The sequence below is a fragment of the Sus scrofa genome, chromosome 15, assembly GCF_054392235.1.
Source record: "Sus scrofa isolate SSC_HxYL_T2T_F1_AM1 chromosome 15, Sscrofa_HxYL_maternal_Yorkshire_Landrace_v2.0, whole genome shotgun sequence".
NCBI lineage: Eukaryota > Metazoa > Chordata > Mammalia > Artiodactyla > Suidae > Sus > Sus scrofa.
In genome coordinates, this window is record NC_139397.1 from 81,589,126 (window position 1) to 81,604,753 (window position 15,628).

General features: G+C 38.8%; 1 protein-coding gene and 1 long non-coding RNA gene across 4 annotated transcripts in view; one reads left to right on the forward strand and one right to left on the reverse strand.

Annotated features, from left to right (window-relative positions):
- RBMS1 (RNA binding motif single stranded interacting protein 1) overlaps positions 1–15,628 on the reverse strand; it is a 216,541-nt gene that overhangs the window by 146,321 nt on the left and 54,592 nt on the right. The window lies entirely within an intron of this gene.
- LOC146395944 (uncharacterized) lies at positions 435–5,059 on the forward strand. Of its 2 annotated transcripts, none has more exons than XR_014830505.1 (3): positions 435–534; positions 801–922; positions 3,737–5,059. It is a non-coding gene; the product is annotated as an uncharacterized LOC146395944 (long non-coding RNA). The 2 variants fall into 2 exon arrangements; XR_014830504.1 differs by having other exon boundaries at positions 4,007–5,059.

Below are 15,628 nucleotides of genomic sequence, written 5' to 3' on the forward strand. Positions count from 1 at the left end.
ATTTTAAATTCCCGAGAAGGCCCCAATATATATATAAACACATGTAGGTATGTTTATATATGTATGAATGTGTCTAGGTAGATAAAGACATAGATTCCATATAAGTACAATTCCAGAAGGGAATTATATTTTCAGAATACCAAAGAGCACAATTCTGGAAAATTAAGATGGTTTTGCATATGAATAAGCAATGCTTTTAGATCAGTAAATCCTCAGTTCAAAGCACTGACACTGATTAACGGTTTCTGCTGTGTATTATTTACAAGAAATCACCTCAGCAGGGTGCCTATGTCCAGTTTCATAATCACATAGTACACCCACCCCACAGGATTATGTCCCCGGCAAGTTTGCGTGTTAAGTTGAATTTCATTCTCTTCAGGAAGTGACTTTTACTCAAGATTGAATACAGCTGTTAGTACAGACCACTGTTCCAAAAACACTTCTATGAGAACTGGATGAAAACACCATTTTAAGAATTGCAAATTCACTTTCATTATTCCAAATCTGTGCAACGACATGGGAGGGGATTTTTTGGTCTCTGTTTTTTCGTTAATTTGGGTTTTTATAAATATTCAAGAGAAAACATGTGGGACAGTTAAAAGATGGCTATAAGACTTTCCAAGTATTTTTGGAGCCTATGCATTTTTAATAATCAGATGACCAGTTTATTTATAACAGATTTAGTGCCCCCCCCCTTTTGCTGTTTGTTGCTTCAAAAGTCAGTGTTAGCCTAGCACATAATTTTTTTTTTTTAATTTCACTCTCTCATATAACTTGGTTTTCTCTCTTTATATTCACAGAAATGAAGCCTGGCAAATCAAGTGGGGCCTCAACAGAGGAAATGCTGCCAGCTAAAAACACCGGATGTAATCGAGACCACAAGAGACACATACTCGGTTATACACGTCGAACTGAAAAAGAGGTATTGGAAAGAAATGCTAAATTTTCATTGGATGGTTTCATTATTTTCATGAAATCTTACTAGTTTGTAGTTTACTCCCAAACAAAAATACCCAGGAGATATTATGATAATCCTAGGTTTTACTTTCTATAAATTAAAAAGGAAAAAAAAAAAATCTCTGGATTCTCACCTACCATCCCTGGTCATCCTGCTATCTCTGTGAGAAAGAGAAGAGAGGGATGGGGGTCTTAGTCTGCCAGACAAGACAATGCAGTCTAAGTGACCTGGATCAGCTTCAGCAAATAGTTGAGAAAACAGCATTTTGTAAGAATGTCTTTTCTGATACCATTACAGAAAATGTCCTTTCTTAAGGAATCGTAATAAGTCTGCCTGTAAACGGACAGATAACAGACGATGAAGTTACTGAGCTTTACTGACTCTCTGTGGTGGTGGGGTGGGGATAGGAAAGCTTCATTGACAAATTCCACTGTAGCTGTTTTTCTATTCCCACCCTTTGACGTGGTGCTTCCTTTTGTACAATGATGGTGATAGCTATGATGAATATTTTTCTCCACTGGCTATGAAAATCCAAATTTAAACTTTGTAAAAGAGGAAAGCGTAAGGGTTTGGCACTTTGACTTTTATTTTATTTGTTTTCAGTTCGGCTCTTCACATTTCAATAGCTACTTATTCTCTTTTTTCTAAAGATCTTTGCAATTAAGTACATTTATCTGCTCTAAAAACAATTCTGCAGAAAAAACTAAAGATCAAACTTACTTTTCAGTCAAAGATCAAGGTATTTTAGTTATCAAAATGTAATAGTCTTTTTTATTTAAGACCCTGATTGATAGGAATAGTTCACAGCTTTTATACTTTAAAAGTTAATAGGAAATCTCCTTTAAAAATTTTTTTTTCACGTAATATGATCATTGTTTCAAGAAGGTGAACATTTCTCACAAGAGACGAAAGAATCTCCCATACCTCACATAGGAGAAAGCAAACATTTCAGTAAGAACCAGTCATTTTTGAAACTGCGTTCTGTTATATAGGTCAGCCATCTTACTCTTTCAAGCAAGCTCTTTGAAAAAAAAGGAAAGAAAGACAGAAAGAAAGAAAACCTTTTGCCACTAGAGGGAGGTCAAAATTCCCTTTGTATCAATAAACGTGTAGAGTGCATTTAACTTCTGAAACAATAAAAAAATACCATGTAGTTCTTTGTTATTAAACAATAAGACCAGCTCGGGAATTAGGTTTTTAGGGGATACATTTTCCCCTTCGACCAGAATAATTACTGTGAATATATTTGATGGTTATTATGCATAGCACACATATTAAAAATGACTAAAAATTCTTTAATCTCTGGAAGTAGTGTAGGTCAGGACTTTGTTTCTAATTGCTTATTCATCGAGAGTGGAATCTTTTAATCTATCAAGCTTTATCTAATAATTGGGGTAAAATGTTCCAAACATGGCAGTCACAATCCCTCTCAGTCTGCACATGCTTTCCCAGTGTGAGTTTGCCCTCCTCAGTAGTTGGAACCTAGAGTTTCCTTTCCCTGAATGTGGAATGGCCTTGTGATGGACCAGAAGAATGCAAAAGTATTGCCAAGTAACTTCCTGGTCTAGGTCTTTAAAAAGCTCTTAGCAAAATGTCATGTAAAGAAGTCAGGGCTGGTTGGCTATCCAGGTAGAGAGCCTACATGAAGAGAAAGAGCCCACATGAAGAGAAGGGTCCTCCAGAAAGAGAAGTCATGTGGAGGGGAACAGAGGCACCTAGCCAAGAGCCAGACACCTGTGAGGCATGTTGGGTGCATTCATCTTAGACATTCTCTCCACAGCTGAGCTCCCAACTGCATGCAGCTGCAAGAGTAACACAAGGTAACATGGAACCACTCAGGTGATCCCAGGCAACCTAGGAGACTGTACAAAATAATAAATCATTGTTTTATATTTGAGGTCATTTGTTTTTCAGTAATAGGAAACAAAAATACTAGGAAATGCATCTGTATGAAGCTCTATAGTTTTCAGAAGCCCTTTTGCATCCAAAAGCTTCCATGGCCCTACCCTGTAGTAGGAAACTGGGTCAGAGGTTAAATACTTTTTCCAAGAGTTGAGAGTGCTTGAAAAGTAAATACAAAGTTAAGATTTGAAAGGAAGATATGTTTCTCATTAAAAAACTATATCTATTTTTCTATTTTGTATCTAGTTTAGTAGCTATTACCCAATAATCAAGGAATTGATTAAAAACTTTCCAATGCTTTGTAATAAGAACTGAACAGTCTATAAACAATTTTTTTCTTCCATTTCTACTAGTCCTAAGGATTTAAAAAGCAAAAATAAAAAATAACCTGTCTGGGAGTTCCCGTCGTGGCGCAGTGGTTAACGAATCCGACTAGGAACCATGAGGTTGCGGGTTCGGTCCCTGCCCTTGCTCAGTGGGTTAACGATCCGGCGTTGCCGTGAGCTGTGGTGTAGGTTGCAGACGCGGCTCGGATCCCGTGTTGCTGTGGCTCTGGCGTAGGCCAGTGGCTACAGCTCCGATTCAACCCCTAGCCTGGGAACCTCCATATGCCGCGGGAGCGGCCCAAGAAATAACAACAACAACAACAAAAAAAGACAAAAAGACAAAAGACAAAAAAAAAAAAAAAAAAAAAAAAAATAACCTGTCTGAACCTATGTGCCTCTTTATTTATGCACACTTCTAGTTTTGTTTTGATGTTTGAGAACTGTTAATCATTTAAAGGTTCTATGCACAGAGTACTGGCATCTTCAGGCAATATAATAAACTGGATTTTTAAATTTGAGAACACTCTTTAAAAATTCTTACCTTCACCAGAAATAAAACCAGACACCTATGGTCAATTCATCTTTGACAATGGAGGCAAGAGTATAAAATGGGAAAAAGACTGTCTTTTCAGTAAGTGGTGCTGGGAAAACTGGACAGCCACATGTAAATCAATGAAACTGGAACACACCCTCACACCATGTACAAAAATAAACTCAAAATGGCTTAAAGACTTAAACATAAGATGAGACACCATCAAACTTCTAGAAGAGAACATAGGCAAAACATCCTCTGACATCAACCTTACCAATGTTTTCTCAGGTCAGTCTCCCAAGGCAATAGAAATAAAAGCAAAAATAATGCAATGGGACCTAATCAAGCTGAGAAGCTTTTGCACAGCAAAGGAAACCATAAAAAGAAAAAAGCAAAAAACCCAATGGAAAAATGGGCAAAAGACCTGAATAAACATTTCTTCAAAGAAGATATACAGATGGCCAACAAGCACATGAAAAAATGCTCAATATCACTGATTATTAGAGAAATACAAATCAAAACTACTACGAGATACCACCTCCCACCAGTCAGAATGGCCATCGTTAAAAAGTCAACAAATAACAAACGCTGGGGAGGGTGTGAAGAAAAGGGAACCCACCTGCACTGTTAGTGGGAATGTAAATTGGTACAACCACTATGGAGAACAGCATGGAGGTACCTCAGTAAGCTAAATATAGAACTACCATATGACCCAGCAATTCTACTCTTGGGCATATATTTGGACAAAAGTTTCCTTGAAAAAGACACTTGCACTCATATGTTCACTGCAGCACTATTCATAATAGCCAAGACATGAAAACAACCTAAATGTCTATTGACAGATGAATGGATTAAGAAGATGTGGTATATACACACAATGGAATACTATTCAGCCATAAAAAAAGAATGACGCAACATGGATGGAACTAGAGACTCTCATACTAAGTGAAGTCAGTCAGAAAGACAAAGACAAATACCATATGATGTCACTTATATCTGGAATCTAATACATGGCACAAATGAACCTTTCCACAGAAAAAAACTCAAGGACTTGGAGAACAGACTGTGGTTGCCAAGGGGGAGGAGGAAGGAGTGGGATGGACTGGGAACATGGGGTCGATAGATGCAAACTATTGCCTTTGGAATGGATAAGCAATGAGATCCTGCTGTATAGCACTGGGAATTATATCTAGCCACTTATGATGTAGCATGATAGAAGACAATGTGAGAAAAAGAATGTATATAGTATGTGTGCCTGGGTCACTTTGCTGTACAGCAGAAAATAGACAGAACACTGTAAACCCCAGATATAATGAAAAAAATAAAAATCGTTTAAAAAAATTCTTACCTTCCGTGGTGATCATTCTGTCACATGTATAGAATTATTGAAGCACTTTGCTATGCACCTGGAATTAACATAGTGCTAAAGGTCAATTATACCCCCCCCACCCATGACCCCCACTCCAAAGGTTCTTGTCTTCCTTATTTTCATTGCATTCACAAATTTTCCAACTCCCTGTCTATTTGAGCTCCTTTCTAAAAAAATAATGGCTGGGCACCTAGTCCCAGGTCCTTCACATTTTGATGCCCCTTCACCTCTTCTCCTTCTTCCGAGCTTTCACTGAGACTGCTAAGGAGATATGGACACATAGTTCCAACAAGATAAAATCCATTGGGATTTTCCCTTTGATAGCTAAATGTTCTGGGGGGTGGGGGTTGGCAAAGAGTTCAAAATGGTCTAATTCACTGAGACAATAGTCCAAGAATAAATTGGGAAGAAAATGGTTGCTAGAAAGCAGCTTTTTGGAATCAACTGAGTGGTCCACATCCAAGATAGGATAAAATTCAAATTTCAAAAGACTTAGACCCCAGACTGGTAGTTCTTCCTCTTCTGAGGAGGGTTTTCATTATTTTTTGGTAGAGAGGTTCTGGTTACCTGATAAGTCATCCAGTTTTTCTTTTCTCCCCAAAGCCACCATGCTAATGAGAACAATGAGGGCAAATGTAAGTTCCAGAAACTGAAGGCTGTTAGAATTTAATGGAATAAATATGCAGCTTAAGCATCCACACATGGCCCACAAATCCTTGTAAGATTTGATGCCCAGCACCATTCTCTTCCCCACTGAGTTCCAGGTATTCTGGCTTTTCAGCTCTTCATATCTTCCTCTTTTTTTTTTTTTGCCTTTTTCTAGGGCCACTTCCCACGGCATATGGAGGTTCCCAGGCTAGAGGTCTAATCAGAGCTGTAGCCAATGGCCTGCGCCAGAGCCACAGCAATGCTGGATCCAAGCCACGTCTTTGACCTATACCACAGCTCACGGCAACGCTGGATCGTTAACCCACTGAACGAGGCCAGGGATCGAACCCACAACCTCATGGTTCCTAGTTGGATTTGTTAACCACTGTGCCATGACGGGAACTCCAGCTCTTCATATCTTCAAGGCAACCTATCCACCAACATACTTCACACATGTTGTTCCCTTTGCAAAGAATAGTCTTCCTCTACCTCTACTTGGTTAACTCCCACTTATCCTTTAAATCTCAGCCTACATCACACACCACTTCTTCCAGAAAATCCTCTCCCTCACCCCTCAGAAGAGATTAGGCCCTCCTGTTACATAGTCTTACAGAGAGCACAATTCCCATCTCCTTTTCTAGACTCACCAGGCTGCAATATATTTTTTATTTATTTATTTTTACAGTTCAGTGTAGTTTTATTTGCAATTTCATGGGAAGGATGGTCACATCATCTTTTCAGAATTGGGTCCTTCCATGTCCCTGGGACCTACAGACGTCTCAGGGGTGAGCTGGGCAGATGCCATGCTAGGGGGGCACTCAGAGTCCAGCAGCTCATTTCCGAGTAGAGACCCAAGCGGAGGCAGAGGGGTGCGGAATGCAGGACACTGGAGCTTGAGCAGCAGAGCCTGGTGGCTGGTGTTCTTCTCCTGGCCTCTTTCTCCAAAGCCAGGGGAGAGGAATTCCTTCCTGGTCCTCAAGCGATCTTCAGTTCTTCAGGGTGTGAGTCTGACACAGGTCGCATTGTGTGAAAATCCACGGTCAGCAGAGCTGTGTTCTTTCTGGAGGCTCTGGGGGAGAGGCTCCTTTCCAGCTTCAAAAGGCACCCCGTCTCCGTGGCTTAAGTCCCCTTTATTAGGCTGCAATTTAAATCATTATTTAATGTCCATCCTCAACGGGTCATACTTGTTTTGTTCACTGTTTTTTCACCAGTGTCTTGTACAATTTAGAATAAATACCCAATACTATGTATTGAATATGAATCTGTTATATTTAAGGGATGTATCTATGTATAAACATATATATTATGTTACTTTATGTTGTATATTATATTATATTCTGTTATAGGTGCTTCGGAAGATACAAAGAATCTGACCATTTCAATAAGAGACATGAACAAGTGGCAAAGTGGAACCTAATCAGTTGTAATATGACAGAGCTCTAAATAATACACAGGAGGAGAGCAGGGAGAAGGAGACTAATCTAAATAGTGGCTACAGAAAACTTTGTGAAAGATTCTGAAAGTGCCTGTAATAATGGGTAATGTTTACACAAAAACATTTTTCTGACCCAGAAGAAACCGTAAAGTTCACAAGCATTTGTCATCCCCACACTTCCCTTTCTTGACTCTTTCTTTTCATCCAATGTCTCAAATTACTTCCCAACTCTAGGAAATAAAAGAAATGGTGGTTTATAAGACATTGGCAATGATTAACTCAAAGAAACGTCATCTGAAGATAAACTGATACACCAACATGTAGAAACTGACTTAACCCCTTGCAACAACAACTTGACATCTGTGGAGGAATTCTGCTTAGGAACTGCAAACCAACCTTGGCCAAGAAAAGACTTTAGCTAAAATCTAGACATAAAGAATGTAAAATGCTTAGGAGTGGAGAAAGAATGTGCAGGCCATGCAGGTAGCCTGGTAGCAATGTGTCCAAGAAGGCACCAAAGTTCTGGGGAAAGCTAGGCTTGCTGCACCACTGCAGGGAAATCTTTGTGACACACTGATGTGTCGTGGCACAGTGACTGGGAAACAAGCATTTCATTTAGTGGTTTGGAACTTGATTTACACCTGGGCCATCACCCTTCTTGACCAATGCTCAAACAATTCACATCATGTATAAAGTCCAATGAGATGAGCTATCAACTGCTCTTCCCTTCTGGGGGTCCATGGCTCCTGGCTAACTGGCTGAATCTCCTGGTTAAGTACCTCTTCTCACTGGCTTTGACAGGAAGACAGGAAAATATGCTTAAAACAAGTCTGTTCACAGAGTTCAAGTTTCCAGCAGCAAACTTTATTTTTAGTTTCACAATTAAAATTACTGAAACTTGGTTCATGTAGCAAACATTAAGTGACATTAAGATAGAATTTTACATCACACAAATGAACTTATCTATGAAATGGAAACAGACTCATAAACGTAGAGACAGATGTGTGATTGCCAAAGGGGCGGGGAGAGAGAGAGTGATAGATTAGGAGTTTGGTATTAGCAGAGGCAAACTATTATATATAGGATGGATAAGCAACGAGGTCCTATTATATAGCACAGGGAACTATAATATCCTGTAATAAACCATGATGGAAAAGGATATGAAAAGAATGTATATATATGAATATATGCATATATATTCACATATATGACTGAGTAACTTTGCTGTACAGAAGAAATTAACACACATTATAAATCAACTATACTTTAATGAAATAAAAATTCTGGAGTTCAGTTCCCATCATGGCTCAGCAGTTAACGAACCTGACTCGTATCTACAAGGACGCGGGTTCGATCCTTGGCCTTGCTCAGCGGGTTAAAGATCTGGTACTGCTGTGAGGTGTGGTGTATGCTACAGACATGGCTCAGATCCCATGTTGCTGTGGCTGTGGCATAGGCCGGCAGCTGTAGCTCTGATTCGACCCCTGGCCTAGGAACCTCCATACGCCATGGGTGGGGCCCTAAAAAGACAAAAGACAAAAAATAAAATAATAAAAGAAAAGAAAAAATTTAAAAGATATAATTTTGTGGCCTGGCTTTGCATAAATTACATCAACGTTAAAATGAAAAACAGGCTTTCATTATTGAAGACTCATTTGGTAAATATACTGCTTACACAAATGTTTCTAGTTCGGATCTGAAGAAATGTGGGTCGGCTTTAAAGACTTCTTAAAAAAAAAAAAACATGTCTCCACAGTGCTTTCTTTTAAACAACTATTCATCATAAGTGAATTTTAATTCCCAAGTATATTTTAATATCAACCTCTCAATATAAAGCACTATAATTCAAATGCAGTCTGGAATATCCAAGAACATGCCTGTGCAGTTGAGCTGTACTTCTTAAGAACAAAATTGTGCAATCCTCGTTTACTTTGGGTTATGTGATAAGGACTCCACTCCTAATCATTTTAATCGCATATTTTTTATGACCTCTTTGTTTAAAGTCAATATTTTCATTGGCATATATCAAGATCCAAACAGATCTTGGATCAGAAATTTTGTTTAAACTGAGAAAAGGGTGCATATTACTTCAAATGACCTAGATATGAGTACAGTGGCCTAATTTTCACTTAATAAAGGCATCTGTAATAAAATGAAATTTTCAGAGGTAACAAAATACCACTCCATAGGAAAAGTGGAGTCACTATCTCATGAGAGCATTTGGCTAACACATGGTTCTAGTCCCTTTAAAACCCAAATACAGCCACTCTACACCACTACTTTGGGCAATATATATAAATTAAATTCAAAGATATTTCTAGAATCTTATTTTAGTCAATAGTTTCAGCCTATCCTGTTACTATTTCTTCAACATGACCAACTATTGGACATGAGCTGGATTCTCTTTTTTCCCCATTGCTCACCTGAAACAAACAAGCAGGAAAGAATGAGCCTTTGAGGGAGACAATAGGAAGAAAAAACAACAGATGAGTTAGAAAACAGTCTATAATAGTGCCATCCCTCAGAATCTTCTGTATCATGAAAACGTTCTGTATGTGTACTGTCCAAGATGGTAGCAAGTGAGCACTTGAAATATGGACTGAGGAACTGAATTTTTTATTTTAATTACCTTAAATTTAAATTGAAATAGTCACACATAGCCAGTGGCTACCACAGTGGACAGCACAGGCCCATAATTTACTGAGTCTCTGAACAATGAAGAAGCAAACTATTGTATAGGCATACCTTGGAGACACTGCAGGTTTAACTCCAGAGCACCAAAATAAAGCGAATACTCCAGTGCCTACATAAAAGTTATGTTTTTACTATACAGCAGTCTATTAAGTGTGCAATACCATTATGTCTAAAAAAACAGTGCACATACACACCTTAATTTAAAAATGCCTTGTTGCTAAAAAATGCTACCATCTGAGCCTTCAGTGAGTCCTAATTTTTTCACTGGTGGAGGGTCTTGTATCGAGGTTAACGGCTACTGACTGATCCGGGTGGTGGTTGCTGAAGGTTGGGATGGCTGTGGCAATTTCTTAAAATAAGACAACAATCAAGCCTGCCACACCGATTGACTCTTCCTTTCATGAATGATTTCTCTGTAGCCTGCAATGCTGTTTGATAGCATTTTACCTACAGTGGTTTTTCTCTCAAATTGGGAGTCAGTCCTCTCAAGCCCTGCTGCTGCTGCTTTATCAACTAAGTTTATGTAATATTCTAAATTCTTTGGTGTCATTTCAACAATCTTCACAGTATCTTCACCAGGAGTAGATTCCATCTCAAGACACCATTTTCTTTGCTTATCCCTAAGAAACAACTCTTCATCCTTTAAAAGTTTTATCATGAGACTGAAGCAATTCGGTCAACTCTTTAGGCTCCACTTCTGTTTCTCTTGCTATTTCCAGCACATTTGTGATTTCCTCCTCTGCTAAGGTCTGTTCTTGAACCCCTCAAAGTCATCTGTGAGGGTTGGAATCAACTTCCTCCAAACTCTTATTAATGTTGATATTTTGATCTTTTCCCATGAATCACAAATGTTCTTAATGGCATCTAGAATGAGGAATCCTTCCAATTTACTTTGCCCAGATCCAACAGAGAAATCACTGTGGCAGTGACAGCCTTACAAAATGTATTTAACTAATAAGATTTGATAATTGAAATTACTCCTTGATCCATGGGATGCAGAATGGATGTTGTGCTTTCAGGCATGAAAACAACATTAACCTCATTGTATATCTCCATCAGAGCTCTTGAGTGACCAGGGACACTGTCAATGAGTAGTACTATTTTGAGAGAAGTCTTTTTTTCTGAACAGTAGGTCTCAACAGCGGGCTTCAAAGATTCAGTAGACCATGCTGTAAACAAATGTGCTGTCATCCAGGCTTTGTTGTTCCATTTATAGAGCACAGGCAGAGTAGATTTAGCATAATTCCTATACTAAGATTTTCAAAATGGCAAATGAGCACTGGCTTCAACTTAAAGTCACCAGCTGCATTATTCCCTAACAAAAGAGTCAGCCTGTCTTTTGAGGCTTTGAAACCAGGCATCAACTTCTCCTTTCTAGCTATGAAAGTCTTAGACAGCAACTTCTTCCAATATAAGGCTGTGTTTTGTATACACTAAAAATCTGTTTAGTGTAGCCACCTTCATTAATTATCTCAGCTAGATCTTCTGATGGATAACTTGCTAAAACTTCTATTATCAGCACTTGATGCTTCATTTTGCATTTTACGTTACGGAGATGGCTTCTTTCCTTCAGCCTCATAAACCATCCTCTGCTAGCTTCAAACTTTTCTTCAGCAGTTTTCGCATCTCTCTCAGCCTTTGCAGAATTGAAGAGATTGTTAGCCTTGTTCTGCATTAGTCTCTGGCTTAAGAGAATGTTGTGGCTGGTTTAATCTTCTATCTAGACCACTAAAACTTTCACTATTATCAGGCTGTTTGCTTTCTTATCACTCGTGTATTCACTGAAGTAGCACTTTTAATTTCCTTCAAGGATTTTTGCTTTGCATTCACAACTCAGCTAACTGCTCGGCATAAGAGGCCTAGCTTTTGCCCTGCCCTGGCTTATGACATGCCTTCCTCGCTAAGCTTAATCATTTTCAGCTTTTGATCTAATATAAGAGACGAATGACAGTTTCTTTCACTTGAACATTTTGAGGTCACTGTAGGGTTATTAATTGGCCTAATTTCAAAACTGTTTCACCTCAGGGTCTAGGGAGGCCTGAGGAGAGGGAGAGAGACAGGGGAACAGATGACTGGTGGAGCAGTCAGAACACACACACAATTAAGTTCGCCATCTTATGTAGGTGTGGCTTGCGGTGCCCAAAACATTTACAGTACTAACTTCAAAGATCACACATCGCAGATGACCATAACAGATACAGTAACAATGAAAAAGTCTGAAATATTCCAAGAACTACCAAAATGTGATACAGAGACTCGAAGTGAGCGAAATGCTGTTGGGAAATTGGCTTGCTCCACACAGGGCTGCCACAAACCTTTGATTTGTTGAAAAGCACAGTATCTACAAAGTGCCATAAAACCAAGTACAAGAAGATGAAGTATGTGTGTATACTATCAGTTAAATGTGGCAACTATTTTACAGTCAGCTGGAATCTAGAAATATTTTTATCTCGTTATTAGCTGATGATCTTTTAAAATCCTTATTAAATTGATCATGAAAAGGATTTAACCATAAATAAGTAAAAGTACTGTCAAGGAACGGCAGAAATGACAGAATGTCAGGGCAGAAATGACAAGCCCGACCCTGAGTAGTGTATTTAAGCTTCTGCCATGTTACCCAGCTCTTACAGGGAATAAAACATTTAAAGGGACTGGTGTTTTGGCCAGGGCAGTTCAGCCTGACTCCAACGTTCTACATAACCAGGAGAGCCAAGCAGAACAGAAGAAAAGATCTCATTAACTCTCTCTGGAGATCACTGGGATTATCTTGAACTATTTCTATGCCCTAACTAGAAACCCGACTGGAAATACTCTCTAATGAGACTTGAGTCCCTCTTGGAAATATACATACATCTTAAACATATGCACACACACACACACACACACATGTTCATATGTACCCACACACATATGTATAATAATATGTATATTTAAAAAGAACTGAAAAGGAAATATATATATATATTTATGCACACATACATACATACTATATATACATACATACATAGTATGTATGTGTGTGTGCATAAATATATATATTTTCCATTTTAGTTCTTTTTCATTTTGGGGTATCCCGAAACTTCTTTCATCACTGTTATCATAGGTATGGCCCCCAATACTTCAAATATCACACTCAAATATCCATTAAAATGTCACACTCTCTGAGGCAGGCAGAGTAGGAATTATTCTCCTCATTTTATAGATTAAGAAAAAACTTTGAAGTTAAGTGACTTGCCAAAGGTGACCAGAACATCATTCTTCTCATTCCTCTTCCATGGCTCTTTCTTCAGAATATTTAATACACAAAACCATGTCATATATTTTACTGTCTGATAATTGGAGTGCAATGGAACAGTACAGTTTTACTAGTCTTAGCCTAGTCTTTATATTTGGGGGGATTTTTTATATTGGAATTTCAGCCTCAGTTTTCCCTCTAAAAAAGATAATTATATTCAAGATCATCACTGGCTGTGAGAAAATGGACATGTGCTACTCCTCCAGGAAGTAGGAGGAAAAACAAGAAGGTTTACATAATTAAATTAAGTGCAATAATGGGAAATCTAGAATTATTTTTAGATATAGACTAAACTGATCTTTGCCCAAATTTCCTAAGAATCAAAAATGTATTCAGGGAGTTCCTGTCGTGGCACAGTGGTTAACGAATCCGACTAGGAACCATGAGGTTGCGGGTTCGGTCCCTGCCCTTGCTCGGTGGGTTAATGATCTGGCGTTGCCGTGAGCTGTGGTGTAGGTTGCAGACGCGGCTCAGATCCCACGTTGCTGTGGCTCTGGCGTAGGCCGGTGACAACAGCTCTGATTCGACCCCTAGCCTGGGAACCTCCATATGCCGTGGGAGCGGCCCAAGAAATGGCAAAAAGACAAAAAAAAAAAAAAATGTATTCAGGAATTCCCACCGTGGCACAGTAGGTTAAGAATCTGACTATTGCAGCTTGGGTTGCTGCAGAGTTACGGGTTTGATCCCTGGCCCAGCCCAGTGGGCTAAAGGATCTGGCATTGCTGCAGCTGCAGCATAGGTCACAGCTGTGGCTTGGATTCAAACCCCGACCCAGGAACTTCCATATGCAAAAACAAACAAACAAACAAACATATGCAAAAACAAACAAACAAAAAACAAAAAAACATTCATTACAGTCTCCCAAGATTTTGGTTACAGTGTATAAATAAAAGTTCCATCACATAGTTATTACTTTAAAAGCACTGATAAATTGAGAGGGTCGTGGGGTGGGATCAACATTACTGGATTTTTAAAATCATCTCTATGAAACAATCCATAAAAAAGGGTTTCAAAATCTTCACTGTAACAGTCAATCTTACCGTAACAAATAAAATTGGCAATTTTTCTAAAAGTGTCCCTTCTATTTAAGTTACAGAGGTGAGTAACTGTGGCTGATAATCTCCAAACAGCTACCATTAATTCCTTCCCTTCCTGTACTCAAGGGCCACTCCACCCATCCAGAGGTGCAATCTATCTCGCTTCACCTTGAATCTGGGCTGACATACTTTGACCAAGAAAATGTGGCGGAAGTGATGCTCTTCCTGGCAGCTTCCACTTTTCCTCTTGGAAGCCAGCCATCATGTAAGTCCAACTATCTTGAGACTACTGTCCTGTGAGAAAGGTCAAGCTACCAAGGTGGAGAAGAAAAAATAAGAGCGAAGCAAGAGGCACTAGATACTAAAAGTGAAGCCTTTACAAACTGCCAGCCTACCAAACTACCAGCTGAACACAGCTGAGTGAGGGAACCCGGCTGGATACAGGCCAGTGCCCCACCTCAGCTAACAACATACAGAGCAGCCTATCAAGTCCAAATTCCTGTGTCACAGAATCACGAAAAAAAAAAAATAAATAAATAAATAAATTGTTGTTTTAGCTATGCAGCTCAGGGTTTATTTACTATGTTATCTATCCCATACTTATTTCCAAACTTGCTTCTTCTACTTTTCATTCTGAATAAAAGGAAAAAACTTGGAAGTGTCATTGACCATTTTCACCCATGCTTAAAAATGACTGAATGCAAACATCTCTGAAGGTTTTACTACCAAGAAGAGGCTCACCCAAACAGAAATCTCATCCTCAAGGTTTTCTGCTACATTGGTTTTAGGCTTATTAGTACCACTAAAAAAAAGAAAGTAAAATAAAAAGGCAGCTAACAAAGTAATGTGTTCCTGGAAAACAAGAGCATACATTTCTACACTGGTGCGAAAGAACATGTTTAGCAGAAGAGTCCTTAGCTAAGGCCTTTCAACAGAAACTTGAAAGGTGATGAGGAAAAATGGCCAGATTAACTGAAATCAAGCAGCCAGGCTGTCCATCTCTGAAGCAAAATCTCACCCCTGTCCCCACTCTATTTCTTGTCTTTTCTTTTTTACCATGAACATTTAATTCAATGATGGGATAAGAACTTCCAATCATTACAAAACGTGCACATTAATCTTATGCAACTGTGGAGGAGACTGATTCTTTTCCCTACAATAAAATAAGGCTGGGAAAATATTGTTAATAGAAAAAAATAAATATGAATGATAAAAAAAACCCTGAGTAGCCAGAAGAGTTTAAAATGCTAAAAAAGGGACACTCTCCAAGGTAAGATCTGCTGTAGCATTCCTGATCCACTTAGACTGAACTCTGAGTGATGCAGGGAAAAAACTTACATAAAAATAGAACAGCACATGGGCAATTACAATCCTAAAGGCCATCCTCCCAGGCCTTCATGGTTACCATTAGTGACACCTGATTTAGTTCCAC